At 46.8% G+C, this 18,834-nt stretch overlaps 1 long non-coding RNA gene across 2 annotated transcripts in view; it reads left to right on the forward strand.

Annotated features, from left to right (window-relative positions):
- Nucleotides 1-2,165: 2,165 nt before the first annotated feature.
- Nucleotides 2,166-18,834, forward strand: part of LOC110743826 — a 38,350-nt gene continuing 21,681 nt past the window's right edge. For both annotated transcript variants that reach the window (XR_002523488.2, XR_002523489.2), the window contains exons 1-2: nt 2,166-3,196; nt 12,990-16,565. This is a non-coding gene — a long non-coding RNA (uncharacterized LOC110743826). The remainder of the gene's footprint in view (nt 3,197-12,989; nt 16,566-18,834) is intronic.

Raw genomic sequence — 18,834 nt, forward strand, 5'->3', positions numbered from 1 at the left:
GACCAATGGAACAGAATAGAGAGCCTAGAAATAAAACCAAATACTTACAGCCAACTGATCTTTGACAAAGCAAACAAAAACATAAACTGGGGGAAAGGACACCCTTTTCAGAAATGGTGCTGGGATAATTAGCCACACGTAGAAGAATGAAACTGGATCCTCGTCTCTCATCTTAATACAAAAATCAAGTCAAGATGGATTAAGGACTTAAATCTAAGACCTGAAACTCTAAAAATTCTGGAAGATAATATTGAAAAAACCCTTCTAGACATTGGCTTAGGCAAGAGTTTCATGACCAAGGACCCAAAAACAAATGCAATAAAAACAAAGATAAATAGTTGGGACCTAATTAAACTAAAGAGCTTTTGCATGGCAAAAGGACCCATCAGCAGAGTAAACAGACAGCCCACAGAGTGGGAGAAACTTTTCACAATCTATACATCTGACAAAGAACTAATATCCAGAATCTACAGTGAACTCAAACACATCTGTAAGAACAAAACAAACAATCCCATCAAAAAGTGGGCTAACGATATGAATAGACAATTCTCAAAAGAAGATATACAAATGGCCAAGAAACATATGAAAAAATCCTCAATGTCACTAATGATCAGGGAAATGCAAATCAAAACCACAATGTGTTACCACCTTACTACTGCAAGAATGGCCATAATCATAAAATCAAAAAACAATAGATGTTGGCATGGATGCAGTGAACAGAGATCACATCTGCACAGCTGGTGGGAATGTAAATGAGTACAGCCACTATGGAAAATAGTGTGGAAATTCCTTAAAGAACTAAAAGTAGAACTACCATTTGATCCAGCAATCCCTCTACTGGGTAACTACCCAGAGGAAAAGAAGTCATTATACGGAAAAGATACTTGCACACACTTGTTTATAGTAGCACAATTTGCAATTGCAAAATCATGGAAGCAACCCAAATGCCCATCAGTGAATGGGTGAAGAAACTGTAGTAGGTATTCACAATGGAATACTACTCAGTCATAAAAAGGAATGAATTAACAGCATTTGCAGCGACCTTGATGAGACTGGAGACTTTATCCTAAGTGAGGTAATTCAGGAATGGAAAATCAAACATCGCATGTTCTCATTGATATGTGGGAACTAAGTTATGAGGATATACAGGCATAAGAACGATAAAGTGGACTTTGGGAACTTGGGGGAAGGGTGGGAGGGAGGCGAGGGATAAAAGACTACAAATATGGTACAGTGTATGCTGCTCAGGTGATGTGTGTACCAAAATCTCACAAATCACCACTGAAGAACTTACTCATGTAACCAAATACCACCTGTATCCCAATAACCTATGGAAAAAAATAATAAAAATAACTATAATAATAACTACAACAAAACCAGCTCCTGTTTGTTGAGTTTTTGCAATGTGCTGGGTCTTGTGTTTGATGATGTATTGACATTAAATCATCCTGGGAATCCCAACAGACATGCTTTATCCTCATTAAAGAGAGGAAGTGGTGGAGGCCCAGGGGGGCTAAATATCTTCCTTGAGGTCATACAGCTCCTATATGGAAAAACTTAGATTTGAACCCAGAAATTTCTTTTCACCTCCACCTTGACTAGTACTATTAGAAAGGAAATTTAATCTCAACCAATTGTGCAGCCACCCAGGGGCAGTCCCAACCCACACTTTCCTCTCAAAGAGGATAGGACTCTTTTCTTGGGTTATGTGGGTAGAGTGAGTCCCCTGTGGGCCTGTGACCCTGCAGGAAGCTGTGCATCTCCCAGGGAAATTCTGCTACCCTGAGGCCACACCCACAGTCACGGAGGCTAGGCCACTGCCCCGTAAGAACACAGAGGTGGAAACCAAAGAATTCAGCTGTTTTTTGCCCAAGACCAACATTCCTCAAAATGTGACGCTGGAGTCCTCCATAAGAGAGGTACTCGTTAATTATTTTTGAGACAGAATCTTGCTCTGTCACCCAGGCTGGAGGTCAGTGGCACGATCTTGGCTCACTACAGCCTCAACCTCCTGGGCTCAGATGATTCTCCCACCACAGCCTCCCAAGTAACTGGGACTTCAGGCATGCACCACCACGCCCAGCTAATTTTTGTACTTTTTGTAGAGACGAGGGTTTCACTGTGTTACCCAGGCTGGTCCGGAACTCCTGGGCTCAAGCCATCCATCCACCTTGGCCTCCCAAAATGCTAGGAGCCACTGTGCCTGGCCTAGAAGTTGTTATTAAAAGCAAAGAACCACAGGTTTTCCCCCAAGTCTCTTGAATCAGAATCACGGGTGTGGGCGTGCAGGGCGGGTCTTGGTGGCGGGGGGAGCCTGCACTTAATTCTTTCCCCAAGGGAGTCTTCAGAATCACCCATCGCCTCAGGGCAAGCGCTTGACGGGGCCTGATCGCTGCAGTTTGAACTTTCACCACCAGAGGGCGCACCTCTATTTCTTAACTGCATTGGCGCCTCCTCCACCTTCAGGCGCTCCTAAAACCCGCGCCCTGGGACTTTGGGTGGGAAACGGTGGCTTTTGCGTTTGGGAACACAGGGTTAGTCCTCTACTATTCTGAAAGTGTTAACACTAGCTCATCTAGCCAAACACCCCCTCTTACGTGAGGGACAGAACTTCACTAAGGCAAGTTAATGGAGGCGCTGGGCTCAGAAACATTCGCAACAGCAGGGTCCACACCACACAGGCCCCTTCCTCTCCTGAGCTTAGACTTGGCGAAGGTTGGAGGGGAAAGAGAAATAGCCTCTGGTCCTGTGGGGAGAACACTTCAGCAGGACCCTGCGTTCATTCCTTCATTGATTCATGTGCTTGTTCTCAGCTGCTTACTGAGCTCCTGCTGCAGTGAGCAAAATCACCCTGTTTTGGTTGATGGGAGCCGCCCCTGCAGCTGCACAGTGTGGGTGGGCTCTGAAGAGGAGAGCAGGAGCTGGGATTGACGGCAACGGGGACTCGCTCCAGCTGGGGGAGGGGGCCTTCAGGAAGGGCTTCCTGGAGAAGGAGCGTTTGAGCTGAGCAGAATGACAAGGAGGTACCAAGTGTGGAACAGTGTTCCAGGTAGGGGAATAGCATGGGCAAATGTCCTGCGGAAGTATGGAGCATGGAATGATGATGGCTGTGCTCCGGGGCCGGGGCACATCCAGGACACAGACGTGAGCAACCTTGACCTTAGAGAGCAGCAAGGACATGGTGAGGCAGCCCCAGGTGAGGCCATAGGCCGTAGAGCAAGGGGAGGGAAGGGGAGATAGGGGCAGGCATCGTGGAGGAGGGGGTGTTAGGTTGATCCCGATTTGGTTTGATTTGAGGACGCTGATTCTGGCCATGCAGAGCAGGTATCACCTTAGCCATGAGGATTTTCTAAGTGATGCTGAGCTGGTGATTTCAGAAGGCGGAGATATTTCTGAACTGAGGAGGGAGGGAGGGGATGGCGATTTCTGTTCTTCAAGGGCCTGCTTCATCCTCCAAACCCTATCCCTCTGCCCACCATGGCTGTAGCCCAGCCTTGCCGCCCTTCCTACCCCAGGCTTCCTGCATATGCTGCGGTCTCTGTGCAGTGCTAACCAAAGTCCAGATTCAGAGCAAACACCTGACCTTCTGCCCTGTCCTTCTGTACCCCTCAACTCAGGGCCTCCTAGGTCTCAGTGCTTTGGAGCTGTTGTGGATTGTAGCGTAAGGAGAGGAGCAGGTTCTCCAAACTCCTGTGTGGCTATGATGGACTTGCAGCAGGCCCTTGGAATGCAGTCTGACTCCATTTCTCGATGCTTGGCTGCTGACAGCTTTTAATCTTGGTTCCTCCCTCTCCCCTTTCTGCCCCACCTCTGGGCCCACTGATGGGATAGCCCAGTGCCTCTCAAACTGTGCTTGGGAATTCTCACCCCAGCCCCACATACTAACCACCATAAAACACCAAAACAGTCAGTCTTCTTTCCGTGATTTCTCAAGCCATGTTCAGAGCACCTTAGGCAACCTGCCCTGCCGTCCTGAGAAGCCTCAGAGGGTGAGCATTAGATCTTTCTATATCCTCGGGTGCATGTGTGTTGCTGTTGGTCTCAACATCCAGATCAAATTTGAGTGGGAGGTGTCCATCCTGCCTCTGGGTTGCAATCACCTCCCCTCTTCAGGATCTGCCCCCGATACCTTGCACGGTCCCTAAGGCCATGGCCTGGGCTGTGCGTCTGTCCATGTATTAGTCCATTCTCAAGCTGCTAACAAAGACATCCCTGAGACTGAGACTGGGTAATTTATAAAGGAAAGAGGTTTAATAGACTCACAGTTCCACATGGCTGGGGAGGCCTCACCATCATGGCAGAAGGTGAAGGAAGAGCAAAGTCACGTCTTACATGGCAGCAGGCAAGAGAGCATGTGCAGAGGAAGCGCTCTTTATAAAACCATCAGATCTCCCGAGACTTACTCACTCTCATGAGAACAGCACAGGAAAAACCCACCCCCATGATTCAATTACCTCCCACCAGGTCTTTCCCATGACACGTGTGGATTATGGGCACTACAATTCAAGATGAGATTTGGGTGGGGACACAGCCAGACTGTATCAGTCCCTCAGGCTGGAGCTAGCAGCACACCTCAATGATGGGCCACTGAGTCTCTGTCCTGGAAAGTGAGATTTGGACGTGAGGAAAACAGTGAGCAAGACTCTTGAGTGCTGAGTTGCGGTTGCAGGAGAGCCTCAAAAGACAGCCCATAGCCCCCTGCGGCTGAGTCCCCAGAGCTGGCTTTTCTGTGATCCAGTCCTTCCATGCTCTGTGAGGCTCACCCACAACCTGGCAGTCCTTCCAATATTTTTGTGTGTTTATTTGTTTAAGCAATCCAAAAGGGTCTCTAAGATTATGTTTTTGTAAGTATAACTTACAAAGTTATACTTTGTAACCGAAAGAAGTGTAACTAGCACAGGTATTAGCATATTTCACAAGTTGGGCTGATAGTCTCCCTCAATTTTGTCCTTAGTATTAGTTTCCACAGCAAACTCATCCTTTATCTTAGTCCATCATTATGCTTAGCCTTTTCGTGGATGATTGTAATCCTCAAATTAGTGGCACTCAGTGAGGCCTGATCCCATGGAGTAAACATTTATCCAAGTCTTTTTGGTGGCATCTGGGAAGGGATTTGTCTCTGTGGCGGATGATATATGGCTTCAAGGCCTTTGCTGCTCTTCCCATAAAAGGTGGAGTCTATTTCCCCTTTCTCTGAGTTTAGACATCAGTTGTGGCTTGTCTTAATACTATGGGAGAAGTGATACAACGTGAGGCTTAGCCTTAAGTTCTGCAGCTTCTGCTTTTACATGCTGGAATGCTCCTTTTGGGAAGCCAGCTGCCATGTATGAAATCCGAGTGATCTGGAACTGCCATGTTGTGAGGAAGCCCAAGCTAACCAAATAGAGAGAGAGGTCTCATGGAAGAACACTTAGGCACCAGACATGTGAGCAAAGCCTCTGCGGCCTTCCAGGCCAGCTCAGCCAGTCATGGTATGAATGCAGCTAAGTGAACGACTCTGGCTGGCACTACATGGAGCCAAAGAACCGCTTGGCTAAGTCCTGAATTCCTAACCCACCGAATCTTCAGCAAATAAAGCCATCTGTTGTTTTCAACAGATGATTTGGGGTCATCTGTTACATTGCAATGGATTCTCCAAACAGTACCATACTTAAAAGACTTTTCAAGTCATTGTTCCTTTTCCTTTTTCTTTTTGAAGAACTCCAAAGCATAGCTTGCCTGACAGATACTACATAACCCAACATCACACCTGGATAAATGATGTTCCCATGGACTAGAAGGCTGAGATCTGGTAAGGAGACTTGGGGCCAGTTACTTAATCATTGGTTATTTATTGAGTACCTACTCTGTGGCAGTCACTGTGCAAGGCTCTGGAAATTGAGCATTGAGCAGGACAAAGTTTCTACCCTTGTGGAACGTATATTCTAGACAGAGTGGTGGGCAGTAAACAAATAAACAAATAATAGAATTTCAGCTTGTGCTAAGTGCCAGAAGAAGTCCAGCGGGGAGCAGGAGATAAAGAGTAATTAGGGGCAAAAGGTCAGTGACGTCCACTCTGAGGAAGTGGCATCTGAACCAAGAGCTGCGTGGAGGGAGAGGACAAACCATATGAACAAGCATGGCTGAGCATTGTGGGCTCAGGGAAGAGCACAGGTTTCCCAGGCCACACAAGAAGTCAGCAGCAGAAGGAGGTGGCCGGGGCACCTAGGCCACACCAGGAAGTCTCTGGAGAAGAGGTAGCCTCTGCTTCATTCAGATGCCACAGCACCCGTTGCCGTGGAAACCATCTTGCAAAGAAAGTGATGGTCTCTGGCTCAGCAGCACCATAGAAACCGCAGGGAGGGAGACGGTGAGGGGGTGGGTGCAGGGGGAGAACTGGGCGGTTGCCAACCTCCAAAAGGTGTGTGGGTGGGAAGACGAAAGGCTTCGGAGACAACTAGCTGAGCATCACACACAGCTGAAATGACGGGTTGCACTGCAGGGATGACTGGGTTGGATAAGCCTGCTGAGAGCTTGATCATAGTACGTTAAAAAATTTTTAAAAAACAAAGGCAAACAACCTAAGGAACAGCAAGGCTACTCACATGGTGGGCTTGTGGCTCTGATTAGTCAGATGCCAGGCTGGCTGGACAGCGGGAGGGGATGGACCTGCCAATGACGTGCATTCCTGGTGGAAGTCGCTGCCCGCCCTCAGCTGGAGGCTGGAGAGAGGCCCCTCCCCACAGGGTCAGATCAGCCCAGCATGGGACACACATTTACTAAAACACGGGGTCCTGGCAGCACTGAGGGAGCCCCTCCCTAGGGGCGGTCCCTGGTGGAGGGAGCTGGAGAGAAACTGAACTGGATCATGGGGGCAGGCGAGTGGCTGCCTGAAGCCACCCACCCCGGCTCAGATGAATGTCCTGGGAACAGGAGTCAGGAGGCCTGGGTTCCAGTTCTACGTCTGCCATTGGTCACTAAGTGGTCTTCAGCAAGTCACATTCTCTCTCTGGGCCTCAGTTTCCTCCTCTGTAAATCAAGGTGGCTGAACCAGGAAAGGGTTGTAAACTGGACCATCTGAGGCCAGGTCATTAACATGACAAGGAGGCAGGTCACGGGAGCTCAGAGGAGAGCCTGCTGTCAGCTTCAGGAGGACCGGGATCCCTGACCGTGCCACTGCCATGTACATCACCAGTGCCTGGGGCTGTGTCCACATGGCACAGATGCTCCTTGAATACTTGTTAGAGGTATAGATGAAACTGTGTGTCCAGTCTAATGACCATGTCAACGGATCTCCTGATTACACCAAAGAAGTTGGAAATTTGGGCATTTTAAATTATAAACTATCCCAATTTTTAACTGTGGACCTCTAATTTCAGTAAGTTAGGGACATTTGTACATACCAAACAGTACAGGTTTGTGTACGTTCAGCTTAAAGATCTTCAAGGCCTTTTCCAACTCTGCATTCTTGGGGGGATGAAAATGTTTATGTCACACTTGATCCCATAAAGGATTTGAGGTAGCTTTGAAGACCTCCCCAATTTAAATTAAAAGAAATTAAAATTAGGCCGGGCATAGTGGCTCATACCTGTAATCCCAGCACTTTGGGAGGCCGAGGCAGGTGGATCACCTGAGGTCAGAAGTTCGAGACCAGCCTGACCAACATGGCAAAACTCTGTCTGTACTAAAAATACAAAAATTAGCCAGACGTGGTGGCGCACACCTATAATCCCAGCTACCTGGAAAGCTGAGGCAGGAGAATTGCTTGAACCCAGGAGGTGGAGGCTGCAGGGAGCCGAGATCATGCCACTGTACTCCCTCTCAAAAAAAAATTAAAATTAAAAAGGCATACCTAAACAATCAGGAGAGATAAATGAAAACAGAATGCTGATCAGAGCAGTTATAAAAGAGAACAAAAGTAGAGGACTTACCCTGCCTGACTTCAGGACTGACTACAAAGAACTGGTCAAGGAATTAGAACAGAATGCTGCAGCCAGGAGGCTGTGTGGACTCAGTGTGTAGACGGTGCGTGTTTACAGCTCGAAGGCGTCATGCTGCTATTTGCCTCCAAGTTTCCAAGAGACCAAGGTCAAAAGCGTCATTCTCACTGTTATGATGAGAAAGGGATACTGGTTCTTCATGTCCCAGCCCCTAACTTGGAAGGAAAATTCTGACTTCAGAACATCCTGTGGCTCCTGCTGGTCGCACACCCACCTTCTCCTGCTTCAGGGCTGGACATGCCTGGGAAGGGCAGAGCCGGGGACCTGGGACTTATTCTTGGCAGCTCTGCCCTTAAATGAGAAGCAAGGGCTCCTTCTAATCCATGCCAGGTTGGCCTCACCATTCAGGATCACCCAGACAGCACCACCTGGCCCTGCCAGGATTACTCGTAGATTGCAGATCCCACCCCACGGATGCTGACTCAGCAGACCAGGACGGGGTGGGGTGGGGGGGGGGGGGGGGGGGGGGGGGGGGGGGGGCCAGGGATGTTTATTTGACTTGGTCTCTAGGGTGACGGGATGCCCATAGGGTTTGGGGATTTCTGGAGCAGCCAAGAGCAGGCCAGCACAGTTGTGCCATTGGGAGAACTCAGTGCATGTGTCAGGGATGCCAGGACACCCCTCAGGTGTCTCACCAACCTCATGACCAGCTCCCAAAGTGGCAGACGGGGCAAAGAGAAGCTGTGGTTGCCAGGAATGCCTTGGATTTAGATCTAGATTTCGACCTAGACAGCTCTGCTTTTCCATCTCCACGCCATGTCGCTGTAGGTGCTCACACCCATGTGTAGCTGGTTACAGACAGGCCTGCACACGCTTCTACCTGCAGTGATCTCTGTCTGTCTCTATGGACATGGGTGATTTATGTTACACAGAGAACCATGCATGCATAGAGTACTATATGATACATGTGAACACACACACACAGAGGAGGAGAGAGGAGATAGCAACTTATGACTTCATAAAAACAGGGCCCCCACATGCTAACATTGCTGGATTTTCTTCCCGCAGGAGGCTGGCTGGTGAACGGGCCTCAGGAAGTGGCAGTCAGGCCTCTGTAGGAGGCATGTGATTAAGGCCTGCTGGTGTCGTGGGGCATATCGTGTTTGGGGCACCTACAGATACAGAGGCACAGGCAGTGATGGCAGACAGAGGCTTGGGGTGCCCCGACGTTCAAGGCACACACGTTCTGCAGGTGGCATCACACCATCACACGGGAGTCTTCTTAGACTTGAGTCCTGTCCTTGCAGACGGGCTGGAGGTCCTCCACAGGGGGACAGGGTCATGCGCAAGCCACCTTCTTCAGGAAGCACTTTCTGGAAGCTAATGCTCTTTTCCTCTTGGCAGGCCCTGACCTTCAGGGCTCTCGGCAGACACCCCTGAACCTGGGATCCACACATCCTCTGTTGGTGGAAGAGCAGGCATGGGGAAGCAGGACTTTCGCAGGCTCTGGTGTTTAATCTGATTTAGGGGTCTACCCTGTCCACGTCCCCAGAAGCCTGTGGCAAGAAGTGCTTCCCTTCATGTCGCACGACCACGCAGGTGCTCTCAATGCAGAGGCCACTGTGGGAGGGTGACGTGTCAGCGCCTGATTCCTGGGCTGCAGTCAAAGCACTGCTTCTTCCTTCCAGTTGGAAACGCTTGTCTCAGTGAGTCATGGCACACGCTCTCTGCCTACTTACCAGTACATGATCAATTCTAGGCCTTGGAGGGGACACCTCTGTCTCTCCTCCCATGCACCCTCTGGCTCCAGGCAGCTGTGCTGTGCAAAATTTGCAGTTGGACAGAACTTCCATCAAGTCAGGCCCTACCACTGCTGTGTGCATGCCCAGGGGCAAGTGATTTCTCCAGCTGGGACTCAGTTTTCACATCTGGAAAATGGGAACCACCCTTCCTACCACAGAAGGTTGCTCTGAGGATTAGCTGGAAGAAGTAACCTAAAAGGGCTTTGTGAATTTTCAAGTTTTGCCCAAATGTACGGCCCGTGGGTGCTCTATCTCCAACAGTTGTCACCCGAAGCACTGTGGTTGAAAGATGGTGAAAGTCGGTGCCCATGGTCCCAGGGTACCTTCCTTCTTTTCCGGGAGCTGCTACTCTGCCATTCACCAGGTCTCCGTTCACTGACTGCAACATTGGGTCCTTGAGGGAGGGAGGACAAGGCTTTGGGTTGCCAGAAGACGGCACAGAGATGCTTCTAAGGCTTCTGCAGATGCTGGCTTCCCTGTGTTTCCTGATTTACTCTCACAGCTGGATGACACTGGGGCTGAGAGGGACCTTAGAGCCATGGTTCTCAGCAGGGGGTAATTTTTGCTCCCTCTGGGGACATTTCTGGTTTTCACAACTGGAGGGGGTGCTAGTGGCATCCAGGAGATACCAGGAATGCTGCTGGACATCCTAGCATGTACAGGACAGCCCTCCATGAGAACGGATTATCCAGCCCAAAATGTCAATCATGCTGAGCCTGGAAAACTCCAGTTTACCGATAGATGAACTGAGGCCACAGAGGGGTAGCCTATCAGTGTGTTGGCTTCCCACCATGGTTTCAGGATGTGGTTATAGGATGGGAAGAAACCTCTGCTTGGCTGAGGTTTGAAGCACTGTGCACCATATTCTAAATAGTGTGCTTGTTAAGGAGTTGCATCCCATCACACACTGTCTTGCCCTCACCTTTGTGATGGTCAGAGCTGGGGGAGGCAAGGCCTTTTGGACATCATGAAATTAACTGGTCAATCAACAGACTTCCTTGTCCCTCTATGAATGTTCAGGACACCCTGCACCTCTGTGCTTTGCACAATCTGTTCACCCTGCAGCACAATCCCAGCTCTGCTTGCTTCACTAGACCCATGCATCTCCTTGAAGACCCCACTCAGACATCGTCCTTCTGGAAAAACTTTCCTGATTATTGGCCCTGCCCTGGCTTGGGCTCCTCTCCCATGACACACTGTCCTTTATTGCCCTACTGTGTGGAAGCCACAGGTTCTGAAAAGAGGAGGGCAGGAGAATGGAGCTGGGTTTCGAAGAGAAGCAAAGGTACAGATGGAGAGGTGGGGCAAAGCAGGGCAGATTCCCCGGAGCTTGTTCCCCAGGATCTCAGCTTCTCTCTCCATCCCATGCACATACTTCTCACTCCACAAAACTGAGAGTTCTGTAAAAGCCTCAGAAGTTCCATCAACACACAAAGCCTGTGAGTTTGGCTTTATGTCCTTGGAGGTTCTCATACGCATAAAATGTCTAGATGTATTTAACCAGGCTATCTTAGAACTGATCACATTACAGTGACCTAAGCACATTATATTTTTTAAAACAACATTTTGGGCATCTCTAATTTCAACAAATGGGGGGTCTCAAACACAGTGCCTGGTATTCTACTAGGCATTGTCCATACCTTTTCCTGTCAAACTGCATAAGTGCCTTTGAAGGTTAAAGCAGATGATTCGTTTTGTAGGTGAAAAAACTGAGACTTGGGTGAGGTAAGGTGGCCCAGGACACACAGCTGATAGGTGACATGGGAGTGGAATCTGAGCTGGTTTCCACTCTTTCCAAGTCCTCTGGGTCCTAGCATCCACTTCCCAAGGTAAGGGAAGGGAGGTGACTATAGCAACGATGGAATGAAATAAAGTGCAGTGCATGACAGTATTGCTGTCTTCACAACTCTTCCCCACTGCCACCAGCTCCACCATTGCTGACTCATGCTCCCTTTTATTTCCCAGGGGTGGTGTCTCCTTTACTGCCTTGGGAAAAAGAAATAAACAAATTAACTGAAAGAAATGCATCTGCCCAGGCCTGCCACCTTCCACTGGGATATTTCTGGTTCCTTTCGTCTTTACTTTGCCTCTGCCCTCATGGTCCTACCCCGGGCTGACCCTCCTCTGCGGGTTCACTTTCATTGCTTCCTGACACATTTCTTGCCTTCCATACTCTCATTGGCTCTAGGCTGCAGGCTGCTTGATGGCAGAGGGCCTGGTTTCAGTGTCTCTCCCCAGTGCATTCCCCAGTAGTGCTCAGGAAGTCAGCTCAATTGACTCCTCCACACTGCAGGTGGATGATGGCTGTAGGTGCATCTCAGCACCATCTCCTGAAAAGCTCTTCTAATGGTTGCCTGGAGCACTGAGCTCAGTAGCACAGAATTCTAGGATTGACTACTAATGTCTGCTACTGGAGCAGAATAAGAGGATGGGAAATTCAGCCTGTTTGCTGGTCCTAGAATAGAGGATCAGAATACTGGGAGGAAAAGATTGGGTTAGAGAGGATTTTCCTTATAAATCATAAGTCCTCTGAACTGATTCACTGTAAAACAAATAAACATCAAGATGCATTTAGAGGGTCATAATAAACAGTGGAAAATGGGTCATAAAGATTGGTTACAGAGATGTTTCAGTGTTTAATCTTTTGGGGCAGTGGTATGGTCTGGTTATGTGACCCCACCCAAATCTCATCTTGAATTGTAATCCAAATTGTAATCTCCATGTGTTGGGGAAGGGAACTCATGGGAGGTGATTAGATCATGGTGGCAGTCCCCCCATGCTGTCCTCATGATAGTGAGTTCTCATGAGATCTGATGGTTTTCTAAGGGGTTTTTCCCCACTTCACTCAGCACTTCTCTCTCCTGCTGCTCTGTGAAGAGGTGCCCTTCGCCATGATTGTAAGTTTCCTGAGGCCTCCCCAGCCATGTGGATCTGTAAGTCAATTAAGCCTCCTTCCTTTATAAATTACCCAGTCTTGGGTATTTATTCATAGAAGTATGAAAGGGATGCTTACATTGTAACAAGATGGAGGCCCCTTTGCTGGCCAGAATTACTTTTCCAATGAACTCTGCCTTTGAGGAGGGGCTGATAGTTGCTCAGTTTGGTGCATCCAGTTACACTGTTGCTCACCACTCAGTCTGTGGCATTGAAAGCCTCACACCCCATTATATCCTGACTTCAATCTCCGCTACTGCTCAGCTTGACCAAGTCCCAGGCTAGCTTCAGGTTGCTTATCTGTGAAATAGGAGTAATAATTCTCTACTTGCAGCACTGTTGGCCAGATTTTCTGAGGTAAGGAAGGAGACATGTTTCATGAGCTTCAAAGAGCCACATACCTGTCAGGACCCATTTATGAACTGGGCAGCAACTGAACGATGTCATCATGAGGTAGGAGCCCCACAGGACTTATTGTTAAAACTGCAACTACTTTTACACCAACCTGATAATATTTCCCAGTCTCTGATGGATGAAGTGAAAAAATCAGCAGGAACCAGCAGGTGGTGCTGAAGGCAACCTCTAGTTGCCCTCACTGCTCATCAGCATAAGATACTCCCACCAGCACCATGATAGGTTACAAATGACATGTCAGTAACCCAGAAGTTACCACCCATTTCCATGGTGACAACCTGGAAATTACTGCCCCTTTCCTAGAAAGTTCTAAATAACCCACCTCTCAATTTGCATTAACCCGCCCCTTAATTTGCATGTAATTGAAGTTGGTACACCTGACTACAAAGAGAGTTGCCAACAACCCATGGGTTGCTGACTGTGGGTACACTGCAATGAGTTAGCCCTGATCACAAGGAGGAGTCCCACTCAATAAAATATTGCTAACACCACTGGCTCACCCTTGAATTCTCTCCTGGGTGCAGTCAACAACCCTCCTGGGCTAAGCCCCAATTTGGGAGCTGCCTGTCCTGCATCAATCACATCTCCCTATGAGAAGCATAATTGTGAGTGTTTTGTTGCTGGTTTGTTTTTGTCTTTGTTTCTTCAACCCTCATAGCCCCACGTTTCTCTCATTTTATTGTCTCATATTTTTACTAGGTAATGACAGCCTTGGTTGGGTTGACTTTTCTAGAAATGATATTGCAACAAGAGTTGTGGGTTTTTGGAGTTTTCCTCTGTGCTCCCCTGTCTGGTCTGTGCCCCTGCCTCCTGCTCCTGAGCCAGAGGAAGCTCCAACAGCAGCTGCCCCACCTGGGATTCCTTTCACTGTGTCTTGATCTGAAGAGAGGACCCTTAGCTCTCACTACATTCCTCAAGGAGTTGCTCACCCCAAAATGGAGAAGAATAACTAGCCAATTCCAAATATTCGGGGGAACTGAGGACCAGCAAGGTCTGTGGTGGTGCAACGCTAAGTAAGGCAGGATGGGATCACAGTTGCGTGAGGCTGAGATGGCTTACTCCCCCCTGCTCTCTCTACCTACATGTCATGGGGCCAGGTTGCTGCCATTTGCTGGGATAATGGCAGGTGGGAAAACAGAAGCAGAAGGTGAAAAAGGGAGTGACAGGACGTAGCCAAAGCGAGCCAGAGAGTGGCTGCCCAGAGACGGGAACAGAGCATGGCAGGTCCCCTCTGGGAAGGAGACATTTGAACAGAGACCTCTGAAGCCAACCAGTATCTCTAGAAAGGGTGTGATCTTCAGAGTCTACAGAACAAGGTCAGAATCTCAGCTCTGTTTCTAAACAGCCAGTGACAGTTCAAGTCACTCAGATCTCTGAGCCTCAGATTTCTCACTTATATGTGGGGACACCTAGCCCACAGGGCTGTGGTAAATGCAATAATCTACAAAATCTGCAATAATCTACGTAATCCACAATAATCTGCCTGGCCCATAGTAGGTGCTCAATTGATGCTCCTCTGCTTGTGTCATACCTATAAGTTGCATTGAAAGCAAACAGAATCTAGAATAAGGGTGATGGAAGTCCTCTATCCTCTACCTGCTTCTGACCCTGCCTGGAGCAGAGTCCCAAAATAAGTACTGCCTCCTGCAGGCAGAGACAATGGGAATGTGGCTGGAGAATATAGACAGGGATGATAAGGGCTCTCTGGGATTGTGTCCTGAAACCCATCTAAGGAACAGATGGCATATACATAGACAAAAGATAGTACAGGGACAAGCTGAGGTGCTTTGTGAGATACCTGAAGGCCGGTCAACCATGCATCCATTCGGCCCTCGTTAAGTGCTTCTGTGTGCCAGCCGCATGCAGTGCTCTGGGAACACCATGCCAGACATAGCGCTCACTCTGAAGGAACTCACAGACTTTGTGGCCAACATTTGGGAAGGAGTAGGCTGTGCCACTCTATGCATTCCAATGTCTAATGGCTTCCTGTTCCGATTAAGATGATGTCCGGAGTTCTTAATACTGTCCAGGATCCATGGAATGGTCAGCCTCTAAATACTTTCCTGTTTCACTTTCTACCACCGTCCCCTTCACTTACTCCACTCCAGCCCCCACTCCAGACACCCCACTTTCTTTCTGTTCCCACGTGCTAAACTCAGTCTACCCCATGGCCTTTGCACATCCTATTTCTCCTTCAAGGGGAGCTCTTCCAGGCTGGTCCTCCTTGTCACACAAGTCTCTGCTCCAGTGTGACCTCCTCAGGGACTCTCCATGACACCCTATGGAAGGAGCTTTGCCCATTCTCTGCCCAGAGTCACCCCATATCACATTGTCCCATTTAGTTCCCTCAAAGCAATGATCGTCACACAAAATCACGTGTCCATTTACCTGTTTGCTCATTTGCTGTCTTCCCCACTAGCATGTAACCTTCATGAAGGCAGGGACCTGCCTATGTGGGAGCCTCAGGGTCTCTAAAGCAAAGCATGCAAGATGATCTATTGCGGGATAGGAAGAAAATATTAGAACTTTGTTTAACTTTTACTATTCTAATAAAAAGAGAGACATTAATCTCTACTAATACGTAATAAATGGGTTGGGTCTGGGTCCCTCACTTGGTTCACAGGTCACTCAGGCACCTGCCATGTGCAGGATCTGAGGTATGCTGATGGGAGAGTGAGAGCCCTGTGGTTGGCAGTGAGGGTGGGAAGCAGGGTTGTCCTCAGTCCTTAGTTCAACTTCCAACTATTGGCTCTCATTTCAGTTTCTATGTGCCTGAGTAAGTGTACTTACCAAATACATAGAATCTATTACTAGGGGTTAACTAAACTAACCCTCACAATGGACAACCCATGTAAAGAGATTCCTCCATCACCTGGGTGGATGTCTTCTGCCGTCTGCACAAAGGCTAGCATGCGCTTCCTGTGTGGGCTCCCACCCCTGGTTCCGGGCCCTCATCAGCCACATCAGTTCTGATGGCCAAGCCATATCTGACAAGGAGTCAGCTAAAGCGCATTAGAGACCGCAAAGACAACTGAGAAATCATATTTATAGCTATGATCAGTAACTCCGCCAGGTTTTGACTGGGAGACACTGCTTGTTGCCTCTCCAATGGACAGTCCCGCCTTTTTTTTTTTTTTTTTTAACAGAACTCTGGTTTTATATGGGGTAGCCATATGCCCAGCAAAAAAGCAACATTTCCCAACTTCCCTTGCTACTAAGGGTGATCATGTAACAAATATGGCTAAAGAGAAATAATAGGACATCTCTTAAGGATTTTTGAAAAAGCTTTTTCTTTTTTTTTTCTCACATAGGCAATGCCCTTCCTCCTCATGGCTTCCTCCTTCTCCCCTTCTAGAATATAGATGTGATGACTGGCGGTGTGGCAGTTGTCTTGTGCTCCTGAGAGAATGGACAAGACAGTAATAAAGACTCATCTGTGACATCTTCAAGCTGCTGAAACAATACTGGAATATTGGAACTGTTGTCTTTCTGCTAGGTGAGAAAGCACAACCCCCTAATTTGTTTAAGCGATTGTTTGGTCAGGTTTTGTGTCCCTTGTGGCTGAACACAATTCTAAAAGATTCACTCTTTAGCAAATGTGGTTGTATGAAATATTAGTTATAGTAGTGTGGAACCATCACAATTAGCCAGCTATTTAAGAACTAAGCTTGACTGGGCATGATGGCTCAAGCCTGTAAACACAGCACTTTGGGAGGCCCAGGCAGGCAGATCACTGGAGGTCAGGTGTTCGAGACCAGCCTGGCCAATAAGGTGAAACCCTGTCTCTACTAAAAATACAAAAATTAGCCGGGCATGCTGGTGCATGCCTGTAATCCCAGCTACTTGGGAGGCTGGGGCAGAAGAATTGCTTGAACCTGGGAAGTGGAGTTTGCAGTGAGCTGAGATCATATCACCGCACTCCAGCCTGGGCAACAGAGCTAGACGCCATCTCCAAAAAAACAAAACAAAAAGAAAAATTAGAACTAAGCTCAACATCTGTAAGTTTTTTTCAGTAGTGTCTAAAATCATGTGTTATTCAATTTGGTATGTTAGAAAATTGTATCAATTTTAATAACACATTAAATATCTCTTTAAGCATTTTTATTAAAATGTAATACACATAAGGAAACAAGCACATAAGTATAGAGCTCCTTAATTATTCATAAACCAAATGCATCCAAGCAGACAAGACCCAGATCAGGAAAGAGAATGTGACCAGCTTCCTGGGAGAAACCTCTTTTGAGATTTGATGCTTCATTGTGAAAACAAAAAAGCCACACCCTGTTGGTCATAGAAAAATGACTGAAATAGTCTGTGAAAAATAATAGCATGCTAAAATAAACTTATTTGTCAGCAAATACAGTTTAATGATGCAGAGAAAACATTGTTAAAGAATCAAAGCAAATATTGCTGGAACGAATTTCTCATGTGGGCTGTTTGCTGTATGGTTGGGTAACAGCACTGATGAATCTAATATGTCTCAATTAGGATGCTTGCTAGAGGCTTTGATTCTGTTTCAGCTTTGAATTATACTTAACTGTTATTTTTCCATGAAACCCTAAAAGAAAGTTGTACTGGAGAGTATGTATTTTTCAACACTGTATTATTTCTAAAGTCAAAACAATATTTTTATGGAAAAATGTGCAGGTACAGACACAGTATTTGTTTAGACTAGAATATACAAAGAATTCTGGGGTGTGGTTCTAGAAATAAAACTGTATATGAAACTCTTTCTTTATATTTGCTGTAAGCAAGCTACAAGATATTATCAATGTGTTAAATTTTATAAAGAGAGGTCTTTAAAATTAAATCTTTAGAATTCTTTATAAAAAGATGAAGAGTGATTTTAAATGTCCTGATTTTATGAAAAGAATATCACAAAATGGAATCCTTACAAGAGGAGGAATCATGTGGAAAGCCCTGATACCACACAGAAATTTTCTGCTTATCTTGTGCAAGATAATTGCCAAGTGTGATCCTTAAAAACGAGTTGCATATTTTTTCTTTCACATAACAAATATTTTAAATTTGTTAACTTTTTTTTTTCAATTTGAAATGCATCCCATTTCAAAGTGTATTTATTCCCCCCTCCCCAAATTTCCTATCTCTCTGATATAAAAGATAGGCTTTTATTATGAAATTAGAAAGTAAAATTTTTCAAAAGACTTTAAAAAAAAAAAAAAAAAAAAACAGCCTCGGGCTTGGCAGAATTTTTTAAAAGCAAAAAAGTTTTGAAATCTTTTAATCTACTAAAAATTTTTTGCAAGCAAAGTGTTTTAGTGAATTTGAACCTGGGGTAGACTGTTGTGTTTGCTGCTCCTCCTTGGGAAAAGATTATACATTGACCTTGCACAGTGAAATAAGTGCAGAAGTGATGTGATTACTTCTGGAAGTAGGCTTCACGAGCCATGCATGGCTCACCATGCTTTTCTCACCACTGCTACTAGCCACTACAGTTGGTGATATTTGAGAAAGATTTTGGGTTCCAGAGGGAAGATTATGTGGACCAGCAGCCAATCTGTGACTGACCTGTGGCATGAGCAAGAATGAACTGTTGTTGCTTTAAGACCCTGAAATTTGGGGCCATTTGTTATTGCAGCATAGTCTTATCTTTCCTGACTGATACATGACTTGTTGGTTAAAAATATAAAAATACACCAGTTGCCAATTTGTTGATAAATGCAAGCTGATTAAACTCCAAAAAGTTTAAAAAATAGAATCTCCAAATTAACAACAAAATCCTTTGCCTAGTCAGTGGGTCTCTT

This window comes from Papio anubis, chromosome 7 (genome assembly GCF_008728515.1).
Source record: "Papio anubis isolate 15944 chromosome 7, Panubis1.0, whole genome shotgun sequence".
In the NCBI taxonomy this organism is placed as follows: Eukaryota; Metazoa; Chordata; class Mammalia; order Primates; family Cercopithecidae; genus Papio; species Papio anubis.